Genomic DNA, 14,105 nt, shown 5'->3' with positions numbered 1-14,105 from the left:
GGAGACGGAGACACAGAGAGGGAGACAGAGAGAGGGAGGGGGAAAGAGAGTAGGAGACAGAGGGAGAGAGAGGGAGGGGGAAAGAGACAAGGAGACAGAGGGAGAGAGAGGGAGGGGGAAAGAGACAAGGAGACGGGGGGGGGAAGAGACAGAGAGTCAGGGGGAGGGGGGGAAGAGAAGGAGACAGAGGGAGAGAGAGAGAGGGAGGGGGAAAGAGACAAGGAGACAGAGGGAGAGAGAGAGAGGGAGGGGGAAAGAGAGGAGACGGGGGGGGGGGGGAAGAGACAGAGAGTCAGGGGGAGAGAGGGAGAGACGGGGAGACAGAGGGAGGGGGAGAGAGGGAGAGAGTCCAGGGGAGAGACAGGGGAGAGCCAGACGAAGAGAGACAGAGAGAGGGAGAGCGCGCGCCACGGTGCCCCTTCGTATAAGGGCACCGATCCTCTCGTGTCAGGGCCACAGCCTCAGGGCCTCATCGAACCTGGGTGACCTCCTATCTCCAAACGGGGGGACGCGGTTCAGTTCCCAGCAGCTACTTGGCAGTTAGGTGAATACTGGAGACACTTTGGCGGCCTGGGGGCTTTGGTACCAGGCCTGCTCGTCCCGCCTGGCCCTGGCTGGGTGGGGGCCGTCACCACCCAGGTCCTGCCCTCGGGCCAGGCGTCTGACGGAGGCGGGCACTGCCATCTGGGACATGGGGGCAGCGAGAGCATGCCCAGGTCAGCGGGAAAGGCCACGTGGAGCTAGGGCCGCAACCGGGGAAGGGAGTTAGAAGTTTGCGAACACAAGTGGCCCCAGTTTGAGGACAGTCCGCCATCCGTGTCCTTCCCCTGCTCACGCAGACTCTCCGGCCACAGTTGTGGCCGGGCTGTGGACGGAAGAGCCTCAGCTGGGGCCGAGCCCTGGCAGGCTTACGGCGGGGGGGGGGGGGACCCAGGGACGGGCAGGTTCACACCCAGGGCCTCGGCCACGCTCTGGACCCTGTGTGCCTGTGCACGTGTGTGCAGACGTGTGTGTGCAGGCGCATGTAAGCGTGTCCGCGCGTGCAGGTGCAGGTGTGTGCAGGTATAGGTATTGGGTGTGCACACGTGTGCAGGTGCGTGTGTATGCGTGCGTGTGCAGGCGTGTACAGGTGTGTGCGTGTGTGCGGGCGTGTACAGTCGCTTGTATCGAGGAATAGGGCGGGAAACGTTGTTACTTTTGGCAACAACCCAGGCGAAACCGAGCAAGTAGCACAAATTCAAATGCTGGAGGGGGGGGGCTGGCGCCTCCCCGGGATCATCAGGTGTAACGTTTCAGCTGTGATGTTTGCAGACTCGAGGGGGGAGGACCGGAGGACCGTGCGTATCGGGGCCTGTGACCCCCTCCCGCGCCAGCCCTCGGCCGTCACCGCCATACCGCTCCGTCTGCCAGCATCCACGCGGTGTTCTCACACACCCGGATCTCCCACCCTGCAGGGGAGCGCCAGCCCAGACGACCCGCCTTACAAAGCTGAGTGATCAGAGGGCGACGTGGGTCTGAGATTCCCGGGCCCGCGAGCTGGAGCCGGCTCCTCCCGGGTCCACACCCACAGCCCTGCCCTCCGCGGGGCTCCTGCCGTCCGGATGCCCCGCTCTGCGTGTGCAGGGAACAGCGCGTCCGTCTGGGCACTTTGCCCGTGAAGCGCGGTGCCTCGCACAGCGTCTCGGTCCGGAGCAGCTGGACGGAGGGAGATGGTCTCCCGGCAGCTCGGGCGGGCTCTCAGCCGCCACGTCTTGTGCTCAACTCTGCCCTCCGTTCCCATTTGAGGCGAGGCCTTCGCTCCGAGATTCTCTAATACGGGACCTGTGGCCCAGGCGGCCGGGACCTCAGAGGCCGGCTCCCTCGGGGCACCCCCGCGAGAGGCTGCAGCCGGCAGGGGTGCTCCATTTCAGGGAGAGCGGCCCCTGGACGCCCCCCACCGGCACCCCGGCTGGCTTCCTGTGGGCCTCCCCTGCACCGGAGCCACCCCAGGGCCTGCGGGGTAGAGGTCAGTAAGGCCCGTGACAGTCTGGCCCCATCGAAGCCCCGTAAGCTGCTGGCGACCTTCCCGCAGCCCCAGTGCCCCCCTGACGTCTCCTCCTGCCTGGGGCCATCCCCCCCCGGGCCCAATGGTGGCAGCTCACGTTCACAGGGGTGGGTGATGTCTGGCCCTGGGCTGCCCGTGCCCTGCCTGGCGGGTGGCTCTGAGGGAGGAGCAGGGCTGGTTAACCCATGTGCCCAGGGCCCCTGGGCCGGGCACGGAGCCAGCGCTCAGGGGATGAGCCGCGGCTCGGACGCCTTCCTTCCCGTCAGTCCTGCCCGTGGGACCCGGCAGCGACGAGTTTACTCATCTCCACGTGGGGGCTCCCCAGATACTTGGAAATGGCCCTTGTTCCCCACATTAGTCCCGGAGGGCGGGGGTAGGAACACCGCAGGTGGGCGCCGTCAACAGTAGGAAGTCATTGTCTGCCACCGGTGGTCCCGTGGTCCCTGGGTGGGATGTCCAGAGGCGGGCTTGGGTGGGGGGGCAGGCTGGTTCCTGAGGCTCCTCTCCTGGGGGCGTAGCCTGGCTCCTGCCCTTGTGTCCTGACCGCCTCTCCTACAAGGACACCGGTCCTGTGGGATCACGGCTGCCCTAGCGACCTCGTTTTGCCTTAATCACCTCTTTAAGGACTGTCTCCAAATAGAGCCCGTTCTGAGGTGCCGGGGGCTAGAGAGTCAACGTATGAATTTTGCGGGGACACAGGAGGGCTGATGACGTCTTCTTGAATCTTCTCATCTTGCGGTTAAACGATCGGTGATCCCTCCGTGGATCCAGCAACCCTGCGCCCAACAGCCAAGGCACCTGCCTCCTGCGGGCTCTTTAGGGGACCAAGTGGGCAGTGAAGGGGGCCGAGGTGGGGGGGCCGCCAGCACCCGAGGGGTCTGGGAGACGTGGGGAAGAGCAGGAATAAGGGGACACGGGACCCACCGCCGTGGGAAATCCCAGGCCCCGACCTCGGAGCACGAAAGGTTCGGCGGCTGAAGAAGCCGGGCTGGGTTTCGCCCGGTTGCTCCTTTGGTTTTGGTGTGGCCTCCTGCAGAGAGGGCAGGGGCGAAGCGTAGCCTTTTGGGGTCGCCCACGTGGTGTCCATCTGCCCTCCCTGTCCCTGCGGCCCCTCCCTTCCAGCCCCTATGGAGCTGGTCGGGGAGAAGGTCCCCTTCCACTGCCTAATCCTGTTCCACAGCGGCTTGCTCATCGGGTTCTGTGGGCACAGCCCTGCTCCAGGCGCCAGGGGAGGCGTGCTTACCCCTCGTTCCTGCGCGGTGGGCCCCTTGTCGCCCGGGGCACCCTCTGTGGGACAGGAGTGGTGGGCAGCCCTCGACGAGGCTACCCCAGGTCAGGGGGCTCGTCTCCAGGCCATAGTGGGGCCACCCCAGGTCAGGGGGCTCATCTCCAGCCCACAGTGGGGCCACCTCAGGTCAGGGGGCTCATCCCCAGCCCTTGATGAGGACATCACAGGTCAGGGGTCTCGTCTCCAGGTCACAGAGGGGCCACCCCAGGTCAGGGGTCTCGTCTCCAGCCCTCGGCGAGGCCACCCCAGGTCAGGGGGCTCATCCCCAGCCCTTGGCGAGGACATCCCAGGTCAGGGGGCTCATCCCCAGCCCTTGGCGAGGACATCCCAGGTCAGGGGGCTCGTCTCCAGCCCACAGTAGGGCCACCTCAGGTCAGGGGCCTCATCTCCAGCCCTTGGCGAGGACATCCCAGGTCAGGAGGCTCGTCTCCAGCCCACAGCGGGGCCACCCCAGGTCAGGGGGCTCATCCCCAGCCCTTGGTGAGGCCACCCCAGGTCAGGGAACTCGTCTCCAGACCTCGGCGAGGCCACCCCAGGTCAGGGGTCTCGTCTCCAGCCCACAGCGGGGCCACCCCAGGTCAGGGGGCTCATCCCCAGCCCTTGGCGAGGCCACCCCAGATTAGAGGCTCGTCCCCTTGCCCTCAGTGGGCTGCCTGAGCAGCCAGGGAACCCCGGGATGGAGAGTCGTAGACATTTCTGGCAGGAGCAGAATTTTGTAAATTCAGTCCCTGGCGGACGGTGCCGAGGTGGCCAGGTACCCCTCAGCATCATGCGACCTTTACCCCAAAGCACTGTGAGCACGGTGTGGCACTGCTTTGTCCAGAACGTTTAGAACGTCCTTTTCGGGGCACCGGGTGCCCCTTCGGTCGGTTGAGTGTCTGACTCCTGGTTTCGGCTCAGGTCGTGATCTTGCGGTTTGTGGGATCGAGCCCCACGCTGGGCTCTGAGTACAGTGTGGAGCCTGCTTGGGATCCTCTCTGTCTGTCTGTCTGTCTCTCTCTCTCTGCCCCTCCCCTGCTCATGCTCTCTCTCTTAAGATAAATAAACTTAAAAATCATTATAAAACCTCCTTTCAAAGTCACAGAAGGACTGTGCGTGCTCGGAAAAAGTCAATCAATAAGCAAGTGCACGCCACAGGTGGAGCCCCTCCTCACTGACACGCCGTGGGGATGAGGGCTGGGTTTGTCATATGTCATCCTGCCCCGAGTTCCCAGCAGCCCTCCCTGTCCTGTGTCCCCCTTTTCAAGGCCTCCACCTTCTCATCGGGGAAACAGATGGCCAAGGAGCCACCGTGAGGGCCCAGCTTCCTGACGCTCACACGGCCCCATGGCGGTCCCTGCACACGCCTGTGGCCTCAGGCCCCGACACCCAACTGGAACCACAGCGGGGCCTCAGCTCTAAGGCTGACAGAAGTGTGGCTCTCCCTTTATGCTCATGTTTGGCTTTGAGACAGATGCCCCCCACTCTGCCTTGTTTCATGCTTTGGGACGGCCGCTCTCTGTCCCCACCTCATCCAGCCAGCCCCACGGGCAGCTCACCGGCCCCCAGTGAGCAGCCCAGAGTCCAGGCCCTGGGCAACTTGACAGGCCCAGCACGAAGGGTCTTGACCTTCAAGCTTCCCCAAAGACTCAGGTGAGACCCCGTGGTGATTTCAGGGGCCCTGGCAGGATCCCGAGCCACCCACCCTGCCCTCCTTAGACGCCACCGGATGACACAGAAACAGACTTGAATCTTCACGAGCACCGTGGTTCTGAAATGTGTGCACGCAGATAGGACAGGAGCCCCGGGAAGGGTGGGGGCTGTGAGCGGACCCTGCCCGAGGCGGGGTGCCCTGCCCGAAGTGGGGGGATCCATGCCCGAGGTGGGGGCCATGCCCGAGGTGGGGGGACCCTGATTGAGGTGGGGGCCCTGCCTGAGGTGGAGGACCCATGCCCAAGGTGGGGGGACCCTGTCTGAAGTGGGGGGCCCTGCCCGAGGTGGGGGACCCATGCCCGAAGTGGGGGGACCCTGATTGAGGTGGGGGGCCCTGCCCATAGTGGGGGGGACCCATGCCCGAGGTGGGGGGACCCTGATTGAGGTGGGGGACCCTGCCTGAAGTGGAGGGACCCATGCCCAAGGTGGGGGGACCCTGTCTGAAGTGGGGGGCCATGCCTGAGGTGGGGGACCCATGCCCGAGGTGGGGGGACCCTGATTGAGGTGGGGGGCCCTGCCCATAGTGGGGGGGACCCATGCCCAAGGTGGGGGGGACCCTGTCTGAAGTGGGGGGGCCCTGCCTGAGGTGGGGGACCCATGCCCGAGGTGGGAGGGACCCTGATTGAGGTGGGGGGCCCTGCCCAACTGTGGGCACGGTGGTGTTCCCCATTCTCCCTCTGGGGCCAGACACAGAGGTGTCTCTTCCCCGCCAAGCCTCCCCTCCCCGCTGTCTGGACGCGACGGGGACGCTGAGCTCACGGGCTCTGCGCGTGTGCAGGCTTCGCGCAGGCAGAGCCTGGCCACCCCCCCCCCCCCCCCGCCCCCCTCCCCGTGCTGCAGGCCCGAGGCGGAGCTGGGGCGATGCCGCAGGGATTGGAACAGGGACTGGATGGAGCGTGGTCGCCCCGCCTCCACGACGGTGCTCTACTCCTGACGGACTTTGGGAAGCCACAGCCGGCGATCGGACGTTTTCAATGACCCGGCGGAGATGATGGAACATAGGTCAGGTGCCCTTCGCCTCGGGTGCCCGCTGTTCCGATCGGGTCGGCTCTGGGGCTGCTGTGTCACCGAGGCCACCACTTTGCTCCGATCGGACCGAGTCCCTGCCGCTGCCCACGGCTTCCGGGAGCAGCATTGAGGGCTCTCAGTTCTTCCATTCTTGAGATAGGGCCGCAGACGCGTGCCGTGCGAGGGCACAGGCGTGTCCCGCCGCCCGGATCGCTGTGTGGGCGGGCGCGGTCCCCGCGGGGAAACGTCCCCGCACCGCTCACAGCCGCCGCGGGGCTCCTCACACTCGGCCGTGGCTTTGTCCTGCCATCGGCGCGGCGGCCGCACACCTCTGGCCCCTTCGCCGCAACGGACTCACCTGCCCCGGGAAGCCGTCCGCGGTTGTTCGGGGACACGCGCTGACCTGACCCGTGGCTTTTGGCTGCCGCCGTTTCCCCTTAACCTCCCACCTTCTCTGCCACCTTCGCTGGAACCGCTTCAGAATGCTCGTGGCAGAAAACACTTGTCTGGCGACTGACCCGACCACGCCTGCCAGCGCCCGAGCAGAGACAGGACCCGTCCTCCACGGGCCGCGTGGCGCCACCACCGTGCGGAGCTCGGCATAGAGCCGGCTGGGCTGTCGCGGCGGCCGCTGGGCCCCGAGCCCGGGGACGGCCAGGGAGGCATCGGCAGGGGCGTCCCTTCTGCCCCGGAGAGTCCCTGTGGCTCCGGAGACACTCGGAGACCGCGGTTTCTGCCCTGTCGGCCTCGTGGGAGTTTTTAGACCAGGGAGAAGGCGGCAGGAGGCGTGGAAGACTCACAACGAGTGGGCGAGCTTTTCTCGATGCCTCCCAGCTGAAAGTTCACGGGGTGCCAGAAGCAGGCGGGGCCTGCAGCAGGGACACCCAGGCTCCTGTGCGCTGCTCCCAGGGGGGCTTCCGCAGAGCCTGATGAAGCGGCACTGGCGGCTGGGGCCAGAGTCTGAGGAAGAGCGGGCGACACACAGGGAATGTCTTCGTCCAGCGGTGCCTTGCGGTCCGGAGACAGGGGCGCACCTGCGGTCCCCTGCCCCCCAGCCCGCACCACGGCCAGCCCTGCTCCCTCCAGCGGGGCACCCAGGGGCCTCCAAGGTGGGTGCCCACGGGGCCGCCTCTTGTCTTAGCTCTTCCAGAAGGGAAACACCACCGCTCCCCTCTCAGTGTGGAAGGGCCTGTGAACGAGCAAACACACGTACGTGCGTCTATACCACCCAGATGGGGCATGCTGGGCGGAGAAATCCGCTCCGGGTGGGCCAGTGGCCATGACTGCAGGAAGCCCAGTGCAGCCTGACAGGAGGGGCAAGGCCATCCAAGCAGGGCTGAGAGGCAGGACGGCCAACTCACGTTGGTTTTCCTGCAATGCCCTGGTTTTAGCACTGAGAGTCCCATGCCTCAGGAACCCCAGACATTCCTGGACAAACTGGGAAGAAATGACCACACATTAGATAAGAATCAGCCTGTGGTTCCCAGGCCTCAGACTTTCCCCAAAGCGACTATCCCCATGACAGGACACTGTTCCCGATTCTAATCAGTCACAGTAGAGCAGGTGGGGCTGGCCTGGCTGTGAGTCCTATCACCCTGCTTCTCTCGGGGCTTGAACACAAGCTGACAGAGCCGGGCACCCACCGTCTGGGATCCTGGCAACATGTTTCAAAACCAGCCATTTCGTTTTATCTCGTGCTTGTCAGGGAACACGAATACTTTCAGACACACCTTGCAAGCATTTGATGAAAAAGAGCTGTTGTAGCTAAATCAATAGATTTTAAGGCTGGAAGTATTATAGCTATGAAAAGGAATATTTCACTATGGTAGAAAAGTCAATTCTATACAAAGACACAATGATCTTAAACTTGTATGCACCTAATAATACAACATCAAAATAGAGAAAGCTGAAGCTGACAGGACTAAAAGGAAAAGAGGCAAATCACAATCACTTTGGAGATTTTAACACACTTCTCAGTAACAAAGAGACAAAAACTCACTAAAATTAGAGAAGATCTCAACAGCATAATGAACTAAGTTGGCCCAACTGACTTATGTAGAACATTGCCCTTAACCACTGCAGAGCACACATTCTTTTTAAGTCCAAAAGAAACATTTATTGAAACAGACCATATTCAAGTAACTGAAAATATACCAGAGTTTATTCTCTGACCATCTGGAATTGAAGTAAAAACTCAGAGATAATTAAAAATTCCCTAAAATGTGGAAATTAAGCCACATACTTCTAAATATTTCATTACTATTAATAATAAAGTGATTAATATAATGAATAATGAAGTTAATAACAAAGTAAAAATATTAGAAAGCATTTTGAACAGAATGATAACAGAAATAAGACATAAAAAACCTGTGGAGAACAGCTAAGAAATTCCTAGCTCCAAATGCATATCTTGGAAAAAAAAAAAGAGTAGATATTCAACAGTATAAACTTCCATCTCAGGAAACTAGGAAAAGGATAAGATAATAAATCCATAGAGAGCAAAAGAAAGGATATAATGAAGACCAAAGGAAAAATCAATGAAATTTTAAAATATTTACACAATAGAAAAACTTAACAAACCCGAAAATTACCTCTTTACACATATTAATAAAATTGCTAACACTAACATAGCCACTGAAAACAAAATGAATGGAGAGAGAACACGAAACACCATGATTAAGAATGAAAAAGGGAACAGTGCAATAGATTTAGTCGTTAAAAAGATAGTAAGATATTATCGACAATTTTATGTCAATACATTCTATAGAGTAGAGATGAAAGGAAAAAATATCTTGAAAAACACCAACTGTCAGAAGTTACATGAGGACAAATAGGAAACATGAATAGTTCTAATCTGTTAATAAAATATGCAACTTAATATTTTACACCCGGAGAATGTAAGGCCAACTGACTTTAGTGATTTCTTCCAAATATCTAATAAATACAGGATGCCGATCTTACGCACGTGCCTTTGGAGAGCTAAGGATCCAGAGCACTTCCTAAATTGTACGACGAAGGTAGTGCCACTCTGGTACCAAGTTGCTAAGAACATTATCAGAAGCGAGAATCAGAAACCAATTTCACTCACGGACATAGGCCCCAAATTCTGAACAATTATTGCAAATCCAATTATAGCAAAATATAGAAATGACAACATGTCGGAACCAAAGTAGGGTTTATGCCATTAATCAATATAACTCACCAACTTGACCAAATAAAGGGAATACCTTATGATTATCTTACTAGTGCAAAAAAATTAAACAAAAATATTTCTCAGAATTCAATTCGTGTTCGAGGAAAACAACACAAAACGCTCAGCGAGCAGGTCCCTTCTCTCCCTCTTTCTGTCTCTGCCTCTCCCCCCTCCCCCGGGGACAGGTGTACATTATTACTGAGCCGAGTGGATGTGTGTGGGAATCATGGGAGTCTCTGCCTCTGCGCCCCCCCTCCGGCTCCCCCCCCCCCCGGGTACAGGTGCGCATTATTATTGACCTGAGGGCAGTAACATGCAAAGCTCCATCCTGAGCACCTGTCTACTTGTATTCCATTTTATTCTCACCTGTTTGTAAGACACAAATCACCAGCCCTCTCTGATGACGAGGAACTTGTGGCTTGGACGGGTTGGGTGACTTGGCCAACGGTGCCGAGCTGTAGGCCAGGTCCACTGACCCAGACTTCTGGACTCAATGGACACAGCAAGTGGACAGCCTGGCCGGCAGCTCCAAATCAACATCTTCAGGGGGTACGGTAACCATACCTACCTTTACCATTCTCAATAGCGTGATGGAAATCCATTTCCTGCCGCGGCCTTCCATTGACGTCCCCGGCCAGGCAGAAGGCGTGTTGGGGCTGCGGGCTTCCCCGGAGAACAAGCGGGGTGGCCGTGGTGACAAGAAGGGCTCGCCTGCCTCCGTGGCTTCCCGTGCTCGAAGATGCCACCCTCGACCCACAGCGGGAGCCGTCTGAGAATGTAATTTATGATTTGAGTGGTTGACAAGGGTGGTCACCATCTGATCCCATCTTGCTCCTTTGATTTATGAAGTTGGGGACCGATATTGAAGCTGTGCCATTTTACGCGTTATAGCATTGATTTAAAAGTCATTCAGCTGATGGATAGTTTGTGTCAGTGAAATATAAATCACGGTCTAATTTATAGATCATTCAATTCCCCTCTCTGCTGGCAAGTTTCTTTTCATTCTAAGGTCCGATTTTGTTTATTTATCTGTAAAGAGGAAAAATTTGAGTTGAGTAGATGACATCCCCAGTCAAAGAGCTCTTTGGAATCTCCCTAAAGATGCCAGTGTCGGTAGAGAATTGACCTCCAGGTCCTGCCTGACCTCCACTCACTCGTGCTGCGGGAACAGATTCCCGCATCTTAACCGTTTTGTGATGCGGAGACCGGAGGTCTGTCTTTTGAGTTGCCAACACTCTCCGGGACATATGGTGACGGGCGGCTGGGTGTGGTGAATCAAAGCAGACTTCTGAACAAAGTAGGCCTGGGTTCGAATCTGCATTCTGCAATTCAGCTGCCGCGAGGCTGTGAAAAGACGCTAGGTCTCCACGAGCTTCCGCCTCCACCCTTGTCACAGCAGAGCTTTCTCAGGATCGCTGTGAGGGTGGGGGCCACAGACACAAAATGTCCGTACGCAGTAGCGTGCAAATGAATAGCAGCGATAGTTGCTGGGAGAGAATAGGGGACTTCTAAAAACTTACCCCAAATAGGGTAATTTACCAAAAAGAGTCGTAAAATCCTTGGTGGCTGAAATCTCAGAACATGATTCAGGAACCCAAGTATGCACCTGTAATTCCTTCCCTTCAGGAGCAACGGAGGAACTGTCTGCGCCTGGGGTTCCCAGAGCGCCTCCTCAGGGGGTCCCGGAGCAGATTGGGTCAGTGGGAGAGGAGCGGCGAGGTTGGGCAGGGGGCTCTCCGGAGCTGCCTTTACATCAGGATCCAAGGACCCCAGGGGGCAGCTCAGGGCCAGGTGCCTGGAGGGAGGTACCCGAGGCAGGATTGAGGGAGTCAGGATCTCTTCACCCCCAAGGGGGAGAGGCCCCAAAGGCCTCCAAGAGGAGGTGAGGGACCCTGCGTCCCGGGCCAGGGGCTGCCCTGGGGACCTGGGGTGACAGGTGCCTTGTGCCCGGAGCCTTTGGAAGGGGCGGGGCTGGGCTGGAGGGGCTTCTGCTCAGCCAGGCACTGACCCCGCGCCCCCAGGTCAGGCCTTGCTGAGCCACCTCCTAGAAGGGAGCCAGCTCCCGGCCTTTCCAGGACAGAGTGGGGGGTGGGAAGGGGCGCAGCGGGTGACCCGGAGGAAGGAGGAATCCCGGAGCAGCTGCCCAGACCCCGGGAGGGGCGGAGAAGGGCCCTTCCCCTCCCCGCGCCCTCACCTTCCTTAAGACCTTCGGAGACCCCCGCCCCTCCCCCGCGACCTCTCCGCCCCTCCCCCGCGACCTCTCCGCCCCGCCCCGCACAGCTCTTCCGCGGCTGCGCAGTGGCCCTGCGCCGACCCCCACCCCCCACCCTGCGCCTCCGCGGGCTCCTCCTCCCCGCACAGTCCCGCCCCCGTGCTGCCCCCGTCCCCCCGGGTGCGCTCCTCGAGTCAGCCCAGCGGTGTCGCCGTTGCCCTTGGAACCGGGCCACCCGCGCAGCCCCACTTTGGGGGTGTCGTTTCCAGCAGAGACGGGACCCCAGGGTGGGGGAGCGTGCGGTCAGAGAGCGCGTGCGGGGAAAACGGACCTGCGGTCCAGGGCGTCCGCCTGGAGTCAGGGGTCAGGGTCAGTCCTGGGGACGGGTGGTCGTGGGGGGGGGGTCTGGTGGGGGGGGTTCCCCGGGGTTCAGGGGTCAGGGTCAGTCCCGGGGAAGCAGGGTGGGGCTCACAGCCCTTTGCTCCCCGCAGGGGATTGCGGGTCCCTGTGAGCGACGCAGTCCTGGGCAGGTGTCCGCTGGGCAGTGTGTGTCCCACAGCTGCCTCCCAGGTCAGAGCCCTGCGGGCTGGACTGTGGACCCTGCGGGCTGGCGACAGGACAGCCATCTGCCCAAGAAGACAGGAGCCACAGCCACTGTAGGGGAGACACTGCCCATCTGGAGGGGCCTGGGGTGGCTGGACGGTCAGAGCTTCAGCTAAGAAGCTGAGGGTGGCCCAGGGGAGGGAGGACGTCGTTGGGGGAGCCCTGCCGAAGGCCGTAGCCAGGTGGTTGCTGTGTGATGTTTCCAATCTTTAAAAAAGGTGTTTGGGGAAATCTTTGTTGGACGCAGTATTCTTTGCATTTGGTGCCTTCTCCCTGCCCGAATTTATTGGGCCGTGGTTGACAAATAACATTAAGCAAGTCACAGATGACGGAATTGCAAACTGGTGACCATAGTAAGGTTGCTTACCATCCACCCGCCCACATAGCCACTGTGAGTGTGTGTGTGTGTGTGTGTGTGTGTGTGTGTGTGTGTGTGTGGAGAGGACTCTTGGCAACTTCCAAATACGCAAGGCAGTTTGGCTAACCGTAGCCCCCGCAAGGATCCCTGGGTCTCCAGGGCGTAGTCAGCGTAGGCCTGGAGGGCCCGGCTCTGTGGCCAACGACCCCCAGCCCTCCCCTTGCTCGGTTTTTGGCACCTGCTGTCCCGTGTGGGGTTGTCTGTGCCTTCCTTACTCCTCTTTCGTATTTCTTTCAGTTTCTCTCCATCCCCTCACCTATTTTTATTACGAAAACGCTCCCCCTTCCAATGTGAATTGTCTTGTCATTATTTTACTCCTTTTTGTGTTCCTTGTATTTTAGCTCATTCCTCGCTTCTGGGATGTTTTCCCTTATTTCTTACGTCCTCGGCAATATGAGCTCATTTCTGAATTGTCTGATTTTGAACGCTCTCGTCCCCACGTGGCGTAACATTCATCTGTGGCATTTACTTGGTTTTGGAGTCGGGAGGTCACAGTTTATATTTGTGGTGTGGGCACGTCTTCACGCGTGTCTTCACCATGTCTAGGGACGCTGTTGTGTTCTGTGTCCTTTGTCATGTGATGACTCGGTATTCTCATGCTGATTTTACCTTGATCCTCTGCTGCCTATGTTTTGTGTGAAACTGATCTTCCTAAACTTCTGGAAGGAGGCACGCCCAGCACTCCTCACTTCACAGAATTCCGTCTCCTGTTTTCCTGCAGTTTGGAAAAACCACAGTGGCCCGAGGCTGCCTGACTCTGTCCCTCCTGTTGCCCCTGACATGGGGGCCCTGTCCTGAAGGAGGGCCCTGGGCATCTATCTGTTTTGCAGTTTGTTTTCTCAAAATGTGTAAGCAAGGAGTGGAAGCCGCCTGAAAGGGACTCTGATTCTTACGGCGTTCTTTTCCAAAAACATGTTCTGATTCTGCATCTTGAGTTCTGTGTCTGGATCGTCACATTGCAGGATCCTGTCATAGACACGTGTATTATTGTGAACGGTGCCTGCCCCGCCCCAGCACACACTAGTTTCTTCATTGCTACCTTTGGGACACAGCGCAGGACGGTGTCTCTTTTCCCGTGGCCCCTCTTGAGGAGGACTGTCTGCGCTCAGGCTGGATGATCCTCGTGCGGCCCAACAAGTGTGCACGGGAGCTGAGGCCACGGGCACATTCTGCAGGTGAACAGCGTTCTGCAGGTGAGCGAAGGCCGGCTCTCCTGGCCAACCGGGGAAGCGGTGCACCTGTTCCCCCCTCCCTTTCTGGAGCTGCCCTCTCCCGCCACGTCAGAACCCCTGTCCTGTGCATCCTGTCCCCGCCTGGCCCTCTGTGCTCAGCTGCTTTCCCGTGTGCCGGCCTGGTGAATTACGCCCCGTCACCTGTCCATGGGTCCTGTCCTCACGGATGGGATGTGTCCTAAGGATCTAGCCAACATATGCTGGCTTTTCAAGGAGGAACATTCTGGAAGGTGTTAGTAACTTCCTTAAATCTGGGTCAACATACTTAGCAAATTTCCTGAGGACCATTTCCTGGTTGTTTTACTTGTTGGATTTTAACGTGTGTGTGTGTGTGTGTGTGTGTATTTAATACTGTATTTTCAATTAGTGCATGGTGGTGATTAGGTTCCTGTGTTCAGGTAGCCAGTTAGCTGAG

At 58.7% G+C, this 14,105-nt stretch overlaps 1 long non-coding RNA gene across 1 annotated transcript; it reads right to left on the bottom strand.

Moving 5' to 3' along the window:
- Nucleotides 1-7,826: 7,826 nt before the first annotated feature.
- LOC123380598 lies at nt 7,827-11,442 on the bottom strand. The gene is made up of 2 exons (XR_006586607.1): nt 10,832-11,442; nt 7,827-10,254 (listed from the first exon to the last, which is right to left on the bottom strand). It is a non-coding gene; the product is annotated as an uncharacterized LOC123380598 (long non-coding RNA).
- Between the last annotated feature and the right edge of the window lie 2,663 nt (nt 11,443-14,105).

The sequence above is a fragment of the Felis catus genome, chromosome A1 (assembly GCF_018350175.1).
Source record: "Felis catus isolate Fca126 chromosome A1, F.catus_Fca126_mat1.0, whole genome shotgun sequence".
Taxonomy (NCBI): domain Eukaryota; kingdom Metazoa; phylum Chordata; class Mammalia; order Carnivora; family Felidae; genus Felis; species Felis catus.
Note: the sequence above shows the minus strand (reverse complement) of the source record. Positions and strands in the feature narration are given on the sequence as shown.